The following is a 12,103-nucleotide window of genomic DNA, read 5'->3' as shown; positions in this document are numbered from 1 at the left end:
AGGTCTGATTGAATTTGATTTTGTTAATACCCAAAGCCAACTGATCCAGAGTCTAATACTTATGTCCCAGATTTCTTTTTCAGAATTTATCCCCCTTTAGTGATCCATGCAAATTATTTGCTGAACCCACCTCTGCTTTTTCATAATCTCAAATTCAGAAATTAACCAAAAGGATCTCTTGTAAGATTTTTACTTGCAAGCCAGAGTCATGTAAGTATTCAAGTATTAGACACTGTTTCCTCTTCTTTATCAAACTTTTAGTAAGGGTGTCACAGGATTTATTCTTTATAATCATTTACACTACTACTAATGTGATACATGTATTCAGAACAGTGGGCCTAACAATCCTGATGTAATAATAGAACATTCTGCATTTTATGTATCCATTATGCTACCCCACATGTGTCATTCCACCCAAGAGACACTCCATGTTAGAGGCATAGTTCCTTTGTCTTCTCAGGACTCCCAGGGTCTACAGGTGTGTCTCATATTATACTACCCTGCTGTCAATATTCAGAGGAATGTCATATGACTGACCTAATACTGATCAACAGTTGACATTGAATCGAGACATTTATACATCGAGATATGGAAAGAGATAAATACTATTGACAGTTATAGTATCTGGACCTACTGGTATTCTAAGAAAGGTTTACTAAGAAACCAGTGAGAAAATAATTCCAATATAAAAATTCTTATTTAATTCCTTCGTATGAAACAGTGCTCAGATGCTGCCCTCTTGGAATGATGTAATTATAACTTTCATTTTGAAGTCAAGGAAAGCTAGTTTTAGTCATACTGGCCAATAATACATCTCCTCTGCAATTATAAAGTCTTCACTAGTATTTTAGCAAACATTTAAAAGTAGTTGCAAACAGTTTAATTTATAAAGATCATTTGTTTTTTGCATGAGCTGACACAATCTTATTGGTTCAGATTATCTGGCCGAAACCTATCATGAACCAAAAGCTATAATAAAAGCAGATGCTAATGCTTTTTTTATAGAATCATCTACTTGTATTTGAGGAAGGTGTTGACTCACTGTGGGTTAGGGAATGTGTTTTACAGGACATCACAGTTGATATATAGTTCCACTAAAGCTATTTATCCTGTCTTATAAGCAATAGTGATGGATGTTTGTCAGGGTGATTTTCTGTAGAAGATAGATGTTCCAAAAGTTCAAAAAGGTATGTCTGAAGACACTACAGTCATCAGTTAAGGTTAGGTTTGAAGGCAGGTCTAAGTTGGGCATTGCTTCCTATAGCAAATTATCCCCAATATGGGATTATCCAGGCATGGCAGAAAATATGAGACATACACTGTGTCTTCTGCACAGTGAATCCAGTGTTCATAAGTGGCCTAAGCTATTGGATGAAGGCATTTTACATACTTGGGGGAAATTGATGTCTCGATTTGCTACATGAGACTGGACCAGAGGTTAATCATGCCACAAAAACATTTCACCAAGGAAACAGGAAGTTTCAGACTGCTATTTTGACCTGTGTGTTGTAGCCAACAGTAACCAATAGCCACCATACAGTGGTTAGGAAGGATACATGTTGACTCTGGAGCTAAAATACTTAAGGCAAGTATCTCTTAGCACTCTTTATTCTAATGCCAAACGTGCTGCATTTAAGAGGAACCATTTTTTCATTCTTCACAGACTCTATTGGATCCCGCTGAAACCAGCAAAAGTTAGAAAAGATACAGAGAACTGTTGTTGCAAATGTAGGATTTTGGAAGCAGATGATGTGCAATTACCATGTTATGTTTAGAATTCCTGAAAAAAGGGAACAAGAGATATATGTTGAATAATCCAAAAATGTTATTTTATTTGATACTCCTGGAATGAAATGAAGCATGTAAAAATGGAATCAGTTTCTTGCACCTTCAGATAGATTGACTAGTCTCTGACATGTATCTGTGCTCTGGCATGCAGAGCTCTACAATCAGGAAAGCACAGTTCTGGCAACCCTTTGAGAATTGGTCAACTAGTCTCACAAACATAGAATTTTGAATCTGAGGACTACACTGTCTAGGGCATTTCACTATTGGAATCAGATGGTTTGAGTAGAAGCATCCAAACTACCAAAGCAAATAAGTAATGGGTCAGAGCAGCATCTGCAGAGATGTTTAAATCATGTTTTACAATGTTATTATGACACTGCTAAGGGTGATATAAGGACAAGAACAATAAATTAGGGCCTGTTTTGGAGTTTGGCTTGTGGTATACTCCATCATAAATGTGATGGATATCCCGGCTGCTATATTACAAGTGCCTTAAAATATTTTGCACTTTCAATACAGCAGATTGGAATAGTGATCACATTTGTGACAGTGTACCTCATCTGCCAAACTCCAAATCAGGCCCCTAGTAATACAACTGTTAAAATGAGATATTTTAAGGTTTTAAAAATATTTTAACTATTGGTGTGGATTTTACTTTAAATAGTAAATAAACAATGTTACATTTTCCCCAGTTATTCTTGGGTTGGAGTAAGAATGGTAAATCTTAACTCCACAAATCATAAACTTTCTCCAGTAGCAGTTGGTGTGGCATTATAATAGTGTATTTGAACTCCCAAAAGTTAAACACAGAAAACACAGCTTTTGCTGGTGGGTAAATCAAGGTATTCAAATACAATGAATCATTGGCATGTTAAACTAAGGGCAGACCTCAAAACAATAAAATTGGTCTTTAAATTAAGGTTCCAGGTTGATGATCAACTTGCATTAGGACCACAAATTAGTAAAAGTTTGTACATCCCAGAGAGCTAAAAGAAGACTACTCCTTACTTTGACCATGCATCTTGTCATCTTACAAGCCAAGCTATAATTTTGTGAAGGTTAGATTACTACAACACCCTCTTTTGGCTTTCCTAAAAACTCTTTCTAAAAGGTTAAATTAAATCCAATATGCAGCTATTACATGAATGTTCATTCTCTCAAAGCAAAAGCATGTATCTACCTACAGGAAGGCCCTACATTGGTTATCTGTGACAGAGAGAGTCACGTTTAAAGCAATGTGTATAGCACACAAAGCCTTTTACAAATCAGGTATTTTTTCACAAGAAAAGTGCAAACATTTCTCTCCCATCTGGCTGCTGTAATCTACAGGAACTAACTACCTTACTCATCCGTCCTTTAAGAAAGTTAGACCAGGTGACAGATCCTTTTAATTTCTAGCAACAAAATCTTGGAATATCTTACCTTCCTCCCTTCAATCGACTGGCAATCAGGTGTCCCATTCAAAATCAAACACTTTTCCCAGCTGATGGAATGAGAATAGTAAAGCTGCATTCCCCAAAATGAAATACATTTCTCAACAGTTATTGATTTGGAATTACATAGGTAGTTCTAGGCTTACCATAATGAAACAGTGTCCCCATTGAGAGTCTATTCGAAGTTAGAATAAAAAATGTGCACTCTCCAGTATCAAATGACTTTTGTTATAGTAGTTGTGCTGGAGTTAGAATAGTAAATATGAACTTAGCAAAATTAAACACTTTCACCGAAGGTATTTGGCTTTCAGTTACAATAACATACACGATCTTCAAAAAATTCAACATGTTGCGTAATGGAAGTTAGGTTGAAGTGAGAATAGGAAACCTGCACTACATAAAATTAAACACTTTCTCCAATGGTAGATAGGTAGAGGTTAGAATTGCATAGATAAATTGACCGAATACAAAATCCTTTCCTTATGGTTATTTGTATGGGGTTACTATAGTAATGTACATCATGCAAATCACACTATTGGTGTGGAGTTGGATTACAAATATTTAGATGGTTTATATTAATATATAGGGGGTCATTCTGACTCCCGCCGGCCGCGGTAACCGCTGTGCCGGCGGGAGCCGCCAGAATACCGCTGCGCGGTCAGAAGACCGCCGCGGTTATTCTGTGTTTCCCGCTGGACTGGCGGGCGACCGCCAGAAGGCCGCCCGCCAGCCCAGCGGGAAACCCCTTCCCACGAGGAAGCCGGCTCCGAATGGAGCCGGCGGAGTGGGAAGGGTGCGACGAGTGCAGTAGCACCCGTCGCGATTTTCAGTGTCTGCATGGCAGACACTGAAAATCTTTTAGGGGCCCTCTTACGGGGGCCCCTGCAGTGCCCATGCCATTGGCATGGGCACTGCAGGGGCCCCCAGGGGCCCCACGACACCCCTCACCGCCATCCTGTTCCTGGCGGTCAAAACCGCCAGGAACAGGATGGCGGTGAGGGGGTCGGGTTCCCCATGGCGGCGCAGCAAGCTGCGCCGCCATGGAGGATTCCTCAGGGCAGCGGAAAACCGGCGGGAACACCGCCAGCCTGTTGGCGGTGCTCCCGCGGTCCCCGGCCCTGGCGGTCCTTGACCGCCAGGGTCAGAATGACCGCCATAGTGTTTGATAATTGTATTAATAATGCTTAGTATGTTTTTGATCTAAATATGTATGTAAGTCTGAAATGTTTTTGTTGAAAAAATATTTTAATCATACTATTTATGGTTAACATAAATATATGGATTTAGATTGTTAGATCCAAAATAGTAATATAATATATTTACAATAACAGTAAACAATACATGTGGATACTAACTCAAAATATCAATATTAATTATATTTGAAAATATTACACACATGTTACATTCAACACATGGTATTTTAGTTATTGTTTACATATAAACATTTTGTGCAAACATTAAATGTTTGTGATATACATTTTAACATAAATAAAAAAAGGAGGACATGATTTTCACATATTTGTTTTAGTAATCTTAAGAAAGGTATGTATAGATGTGTTTACATTAAGTTCAATGTAAAAGCAGTGTAAGAAATTGGGTTATTGGTTGAGGGGGCTGTAACCCCCACCCAGGCAACAATCACAATCCTTGTCAGGTAAACCACAAAAGTCACTAAATTAGCTTGTGCTTAACCCTCTGGTAGCTTGGCTCAAAGAAGACAGGTTTAACTTAGAGGCAATATGTAAAGTATTTACCAAGCAAAACAATGAAGTGAAAACACAAATCAAGAAAAAAAATGAATTAAGAATACATTTTAATAAATAAAATACCAGAACGAGAAAAAGTCCTATCAGTGGAACATGAGATATTCAGTGCTAAATGTTTAAGTAACTGTAGCATCTAAAAGCACAAAACACCACTTGCGGGTATCTGGTTGGTTTAGACTGGGAAAGTCACAAGATCAGGCCGATTGCTTGGAGCATGAGTCCGATAAAGGGGACAGGTATTCCTGCTGAAAGTGTTACCTTCTCAAAGTCTGGCACAAAGAACACCATTTAAAGAGGAGGAGGCTTAAAGGAGCATATATGATATTGTGCATGGCCGTCGCTGTAGCATGAAGAGCAGGCCAGGCGGTGCGTGGTGTCATCACTTTAGCATGAACAGACAGTCAGGAATTGTGGACTATCATTGCTGAAGCTCCATGTTTATGGTCACCATGGGCTGTTGTGCTGTAGCACAAGGTGCAGATCTCCCATTGCCAGCCGTCACTGGCAGTCATTGTAACACAAAGAGTTGGTCTTCACTGGAGCTTCGTGTTGGTGGTCATTGCCAGTGGCAGTGTCTTGCGCAAAGGGTCCCATTCTCGGTCACGAAGAAACCAAACTGATTCCACATTTTCTTGCTGGTTGGAGTTCAGAGTGATCCCAGCCAAGGGTCCAGGACCTTGGGGCAACCACTTGAGAATCAGGGAATTCCTCCAGCGGAGGCTGACAGTTCTCAGGGAGATTCAGCTGAAGGTTCCAAGCAGTTCCAGTTGCAGCAGGTCAGCTGGGCAGTGGCAGGGTGGCCTCTGGAGCTTTTAATGTCCTTGTAGCTCAAACAATTAGCCAACTGACTTTTGAAGTCACACAGGTTAGCCTGAGATGAATGTAAGAAGATACAGTTTTCCTTCTTGGATAGCAGAGCCTTCGTCAAGCAGCATGTGCAGTCTTTTGGCAGCAGGGCAATCCTTCTGAAATGTCCACAGGTACAGGGCTTTCTGATGAGTGGCTCTGGAGGTCCAATCCGTATAACGGGTACTAGCCTTTGTGTCTGGGGATTTCCTGATCTACCCCATTTGGCTCTGGAAAATTCTTTCCCTAACCCTGTTAAGGCTCAGCCTCCTTCCAGACTGTGCAAGTCTTAGAAGCGTTAGGCCCATATTTATACTCTTTTGCACCACATTTGTGTAATTTTTTCACGCAAAATCAGCGCAAACTTACAAAATACAATTATATTTGGTAAGTTTGTGCCACTTTTGCATAAAAAAATAAGCAAACGCAGCTCAAAAAAGTATAAATATGGGCCTCAGAGACCCCCTGCCCTTCTTCATTTTGGCAGGTAGCCCAGCCATTTTTCCATACTTCAGGTCCTCTTGATTTCCCTATTGTGGTGTCATGGAACATGTGCTAAGGCACACCCCTCAGGTAACCCTAACAACTCCAGGTGGGACCTGATATCCACCTCCCTCCAGATGATGTGCTCCATTTAATTTCCAAGCAGATAATCCACAGGCATGGCTGGACTCACAGCTACCCTTAGGGGACCTGAGACACCCCCCCCATTCAAAGGGAACAAAAGCCTTGGGATAGTGACTCTCACATTTGTCAGCTACTGCAACCTAGTAGAATACATTATAAAATATTTGCTCTGAGGACACCAGATGGTACCTTCCAGTAATCATACTGGCTCCTGTTTCTTTTAGAGCCTCCACCTACTGCCCTCTGATGGTGATACTCTTTTAATACTTTGAAGTATTTTTATGCATGTAGGCCTTTGGCACCATTTCTCTGTCACCAAGCGACACTAGGGTAACACATGTACCCGTCCCTTTGCTAACTAGTACAACCTCCTCCTACACTCGCAATCCCCGGTGTCTGCCCACCAGTGGGGGTCTTGAGGCCACTTAGGGCATTTTGGATCCCCGCTTTGACTTGCCTGTAGCACTTGTAGCATTTGGGGAGTACTTACCTGAGGATATCTTCTCAGGGTAACCAATCTTCTTTTCATCAAGTTGGGACTGGAAATCCATCCCTTGAGAACTGGTTTAATGGCCTTTGGAGAACTCCTTGTTTGATTTTTGTCTCCACTCTCTTTATTCTGGTGGGGACCCTTTCCATCCTTTTGGTGATCCCTCCAGTGAACTTCATGGACATTTAGTTGCTGACCCAGAAGTTCAAATCCTTGCCAAGCTCTCTAGGTGAAGTGAACTTGCAATCAATCAGGTTTTAGTTCAACTCTGTAACATAAGTACTGAGCCTGTGCTCTGTCAGGATCATATCATACATCCCATTGAAATTACTAATATTACTGTATCTCACCCAGCCTCTCAGTGCCTTACTAGAGAAATCAAAAGGGTCCAGCCATGATTGGTTTGGCAGTTTCGGGCTGTCACTACATTTCATGCAGTGCTTTTCTAGGGTAAGACTGAATTGGGTGATAAGAATGGCTTTCATGGGAACATACCTCATCTATTCTTGTACCTCTAGTGTCAGCAGGGTATCCTTCCGGTGATGGGCATGTGTTTCCAGAGACTTGTCTCCCAATAAAAAAATGTCTAGCTTACCCGTCAAGAATTTTCAATTCTATTAAGGACACGGATGCGAGGATTGCCCTTGACGAAGATTCTTGATGTAGCATTTCTTGCCAAAGAGTCAGAAACTCCTGTGGACACGGATGTGCTGATTGGCTGGGCCCAGAGGGCCATTTATCATCTAGGCAATACTAATTGGGCTATTTCATCGGAACGCAGGAACTCCATTCTCATGCGAATTGACCCTAAACTGTCTGATTTAGCTATTTCTGAGGCAGATCCGTCTGCCAATGGTGTTCTTTTTGGATCTTCCTTTATTAATGAGTTGGCCAAGTTTTGTTCTACCTTCTCTTCCTTGGGCAAGGCACAAATGTCCCTTAAAAAGTTGTTCAAGCAAGGCCTTTATTTCAGGGCCGGTCGTTATGGAGGACGTATACCCGGCTGAGGAACTTTCAATGATCCTCAGAACTACTACCCCAGAGGGAGAGGAGGTTGGTATGGAGATCAATCAGACTCCACCTTCTACCCTACGTGCTCCAGAGGAGGTCGTCCCAGATATCGCAAAGGATCTCGTAGGGGACACCAAGGAGCAATCCAAGACGCTGGTTACTCAGGTGAGCATTATTCCGTACTCTCAAGTGATTCTTGGGGGAGAGTGTTATTATTTTTAGAAAATTGGAAGATTTCTGGGGATTCTTGCATTCTTCAGACAGTTTTGGGTTTTCATCTAGAGTTTGTCAGTACTCCCAAACAACTAATCCCACCACTTCCAATTTCTTTTTCCCTCACAGATCAAGCCTTTATAGACATAGAGGTTCAGGCCTTCTTGGACAAAGAACCTTCCGGGTTCCTCAGCCCCATTTTCGTAGTAGACAAAAAAGGGGGAGGTCATCGGCTGGTCTTAAATCTAAAGGATTTCAACTACTGGATCTTGTACAGGCACTTCACAATGGAAGGGATTCACATGTTAAGGGATATTGTATTAGAAGGAGACTGGATGGTCCGCCTGGACCTAAAAGATGCTTACCTTTCAATTCCCATATTTCCCCCACACAGGAGATTTCTGCAATTCCTTTGGAAGGAACACCGCCTAGAGTTCCATGTGCTTCCGTTTGGCCTCTCGTCAGCCCCCTGGTGCTTCACGAAACTGTTAAGACCAGTGATGGAATGGCTGAGGACCAAGGGAGTCAGATTGATCATATATCTGGACAATATTTTACTGATGGCTCAGACTCCCCAATCCCTTCTGATTAATTTAGACTGGACCATCAGCCTTTTGCAGGATTTGGGTTTCCTTATCAATGTGCAGAAGTCATTATTGAAACCGACTCAGGTAATAGAATTCCTGGGATTCAGGATAGACTCAGTCCGCTCTCAACTAATTCTCCCTTCTCCGAAAATTTGCAACATCAAGAGGGAACTGAGGTCTGTCCTGTCCAGCCCGACTGTATCTTTGAGGAACATTGCCAGAATAGTGGGCCTTCTGGCTTCTTCGATTCAGGCAATTCTCCCAGCCCCATTGCACTATCGTGCTCTGCAGAGACTCAAAATCAGACATCTGCAACAGGGTCTGAGTTATTCAGAGCAGATTCCTTTAACCGTCGAAGTGAAGACGGAGATTCATTGGTGGCTCCAGCACTTGGAAGCCTCGAACGGCAGGGCTATTTTCGGTTCTCACCCAGAAGTGGTGATCGAGTCCGATGCCAGTTGTTGGGGTGGGGAGCCCGTTGTGGCTCTCTAGTGACAGGAGGACAATGGTCGAACTGGGAACAGACTCTTCATATCAACTGTCTGGAGCTTCTAGCGGGCTCTTTTGCCATAAAGAGTCTTTCTCCGCAGAAGACAGACTGTTGCATCTTGTTGAGGATGGACAATATCTCAGCAGTGAGATATGTCAACAAGTTGGGGGGGACGAAGTCCAGGATCTTACCAGAGATTGCCAAGGATTTTTGGAATTACTGTCTCAATCAGCGTCTGGTTATCCTAGCAGAATATCTCCCAGGAGATCAGAACACAATAGCGGATTGGAATTCCAGGTATCTGACAGATTCCAGCGACTGGAAACTGGACCCAGTGATTTTCTTTCAGATAATCAGGGAGTGAGGCTCTTGCGAAGTGGATCTCTTTGCCTCTCGCCTCAACTTTCAGATTCCAAAATTCTTCAGTTGGCGACCAGATCCTATGGCACTGGCGACAGATGCTTTTCTTCAGGATTGGTCTCAGATTTGGGGGTATGCATTTCCTCCTTTTCTGATGATTCCAGGGTACTGTCTCAGGTGCGAAGACAGAAAGCAGAGATTATATCGGTGACTCAATTTTGGAGAGCTCAACCTTGGTTCCCAATTGCTCTACAGTTTGCTTGTGCTCCCCTGCTTCTCATTCCTCCTCGTCGGGATCTTCTCTTGATTCTGGAGGGCCTTCAACATCCACTGACTTGCTGGCTTGGATGGTTTCAGGTCGAGATGGAATTCCCCAGGCCTTTCGCAACAAGCTGCTGACTTCATTAAGCAAGCTTAGGCCTCAGGCACGCACAAAAGATATTCCTCACCCTGGAGCAGAAGAATTATTTGGTGTGATGGAAAGGGTATTAATCCTGTGGAGTCACACGTTGAGCTGATTGTCAATTTTCTAGCGGAATTGGCAGATTCAGGTTTGGCTTATAGAACTATCAATCTTTTCAGATCAGCCATCTCAGCTGGCCATGTTCATTTCGACGGTAAACCAGTTGGTGAACACCCGCTAATCTGTAAATTGTTGAGAGGCATCCGTTTATCAAATCCTCCTCAAACAAGGTATTCTGTGTTGTGGGATGTGAACATTATATTGAGATTCTTAGACTCTTGGCCTGTCAATAGATACCTTTCTCATAAACAGATTTCAGCAGAACTGACCATGTTATTATGCCTGATTTCCTGTAAGAGGATATCGGATGTCAAAGCGTTGGACTTAGCTGGTAGGGGTTACCTTTACTATTACCAGAAGGACAAAAACTAATTACACATCAGTAACTTATCCATTGTATCCAGATAACTGAAAATTATATGTAGTTCAATGTTTAAAGGATTATGAGGTGGTTACAGAAGAATTTAGACAAAATGTTCATGGTCAGTTATTAATTTCTTTGCACAAACCTTTCAAACCAGTTACGTCAGCCACTTTATCTAGATAGATGAGATGGTTAATGAATGAAGCAGGTATAGATCCCAACCAATTTTGAGCTCATTCTGTTAGAGGGGCTATGGCCTCCAAGACGTATGCTTTAGGTTCCCGTTTGGAAGACATTATGAAGGCAGCTGATTGGTCTTCTGAGTTTACTTTTCATAAATGTTATCATAAACCTGTGGTAGATGTTGCTACTGTAGTAATGGAACAGCATAATTGGAGCCTTCGGTCCTGAAATAGAATAAAAAAATGTCTAGCTTACGCATCAAGAATTTTCAATTCTATTAAGGACACGAAGGTGAGGATTATCCCTCCCATTGAAAAGTATTGTATCTTATATTCAAAATATTTATGTTACATTGATTGTATTTTGACAGTATATGTTACCCACCCATGTTTTATATTAGATGGTTTTCAGTAATATAGACTGTTTTAAGTCGGCAAGATATTACCTACCTTTGTATTATATTTATAGGTTCTGATCAGAAGACTACCTGAATTTCTTCGTTTGACATGGTGATGAAGACATCTTCTTGCTGCTCCTTTTTTCCTTGGAGTTTTTCTGCAAGATATGGCTCCTGTTAAGTCCTGTTGGTGTCCCGAATTGGTTTTCCAGGATCGATGGCTCTACGCTTATGTAAGAAGTTTCATTTCATAAATTGAGGATTATCTGACTTTGCCAAAGAAAGAGGGAGTGACATCTTAGGTCATGGTATTTACGGACAAAGTTTGGGGTTGGTGATTGGACCATGTGACCTTATACTAAGCATCTTGGGATGTGTAGTTTTTTTCTTTATATGTTATTTGATTGGCTGCTGTTTTTGGGTCAGTAAAGAGAGAGATATCATAATTGGAGCCTCTGGTCCTGAAATAGAATACTAATCTGGTAGCCTATGAATAGTTAGGGCTACCTTACAAGCTGAAAACCACTTATCAATGTCATCTCCCACCACAGAGCTAGGCACAAGGTGCTGTGGAATGTGGACCCTCCTTTTCACACAGAGTGCTTTGTTGTTCCTGCCACAATTGTTATTGGCCCTTTTATATTGCTTGACTTTCAGGTCCATCTCCTGAGACTCACTTCATGAGACAACAAGATTTTTTTTTCCTTCAAGGCTGTCATGCTGCCTTGTCTCTCTTCTGTAGCCAATTTAAATTTGCCCTGCTGCAGCACAATCTCTCTCTTAGCCCTCTTGTCCTCCAGTTCCTCTGGAGACAGGCTGTGGGAGGACACACTGCTCCTGGTAGTCATCTGCAGTGAAGTTAAGGAGTTCCCGGGGAGCCCCAGTCCATTCCCCAGTGGACTTAAGGATGACTTCCTTTCCCCAGAGCCTCATGCTATGGCACAGTGAGGCCGGGACTTGTGTAACATAATAATGCAGCTGTGATCAAGGTTCCTGTGGGTCACTTAGCCTCCCCGGTCACTATC

Source organism: Pleurodeles waltl, chromosome 3_1 (assembly GCF_031143425.1).
Source record: "Pleurodeles waltl isolate 20211129_DDA chromosome 3_1, aPleWal1.hap1.20221129, whole genome shotgun sequence".
NCBI classification, from domain to species: domain Eukaryota; kingdom Metazoa; phylum Chordata; class Amphibia; order Caudata; family Salamandridae; genus Pleurodeles; species Pleurodeles waltl.
Note: the sequence above shows the minus strand (reverse complement) of the source record.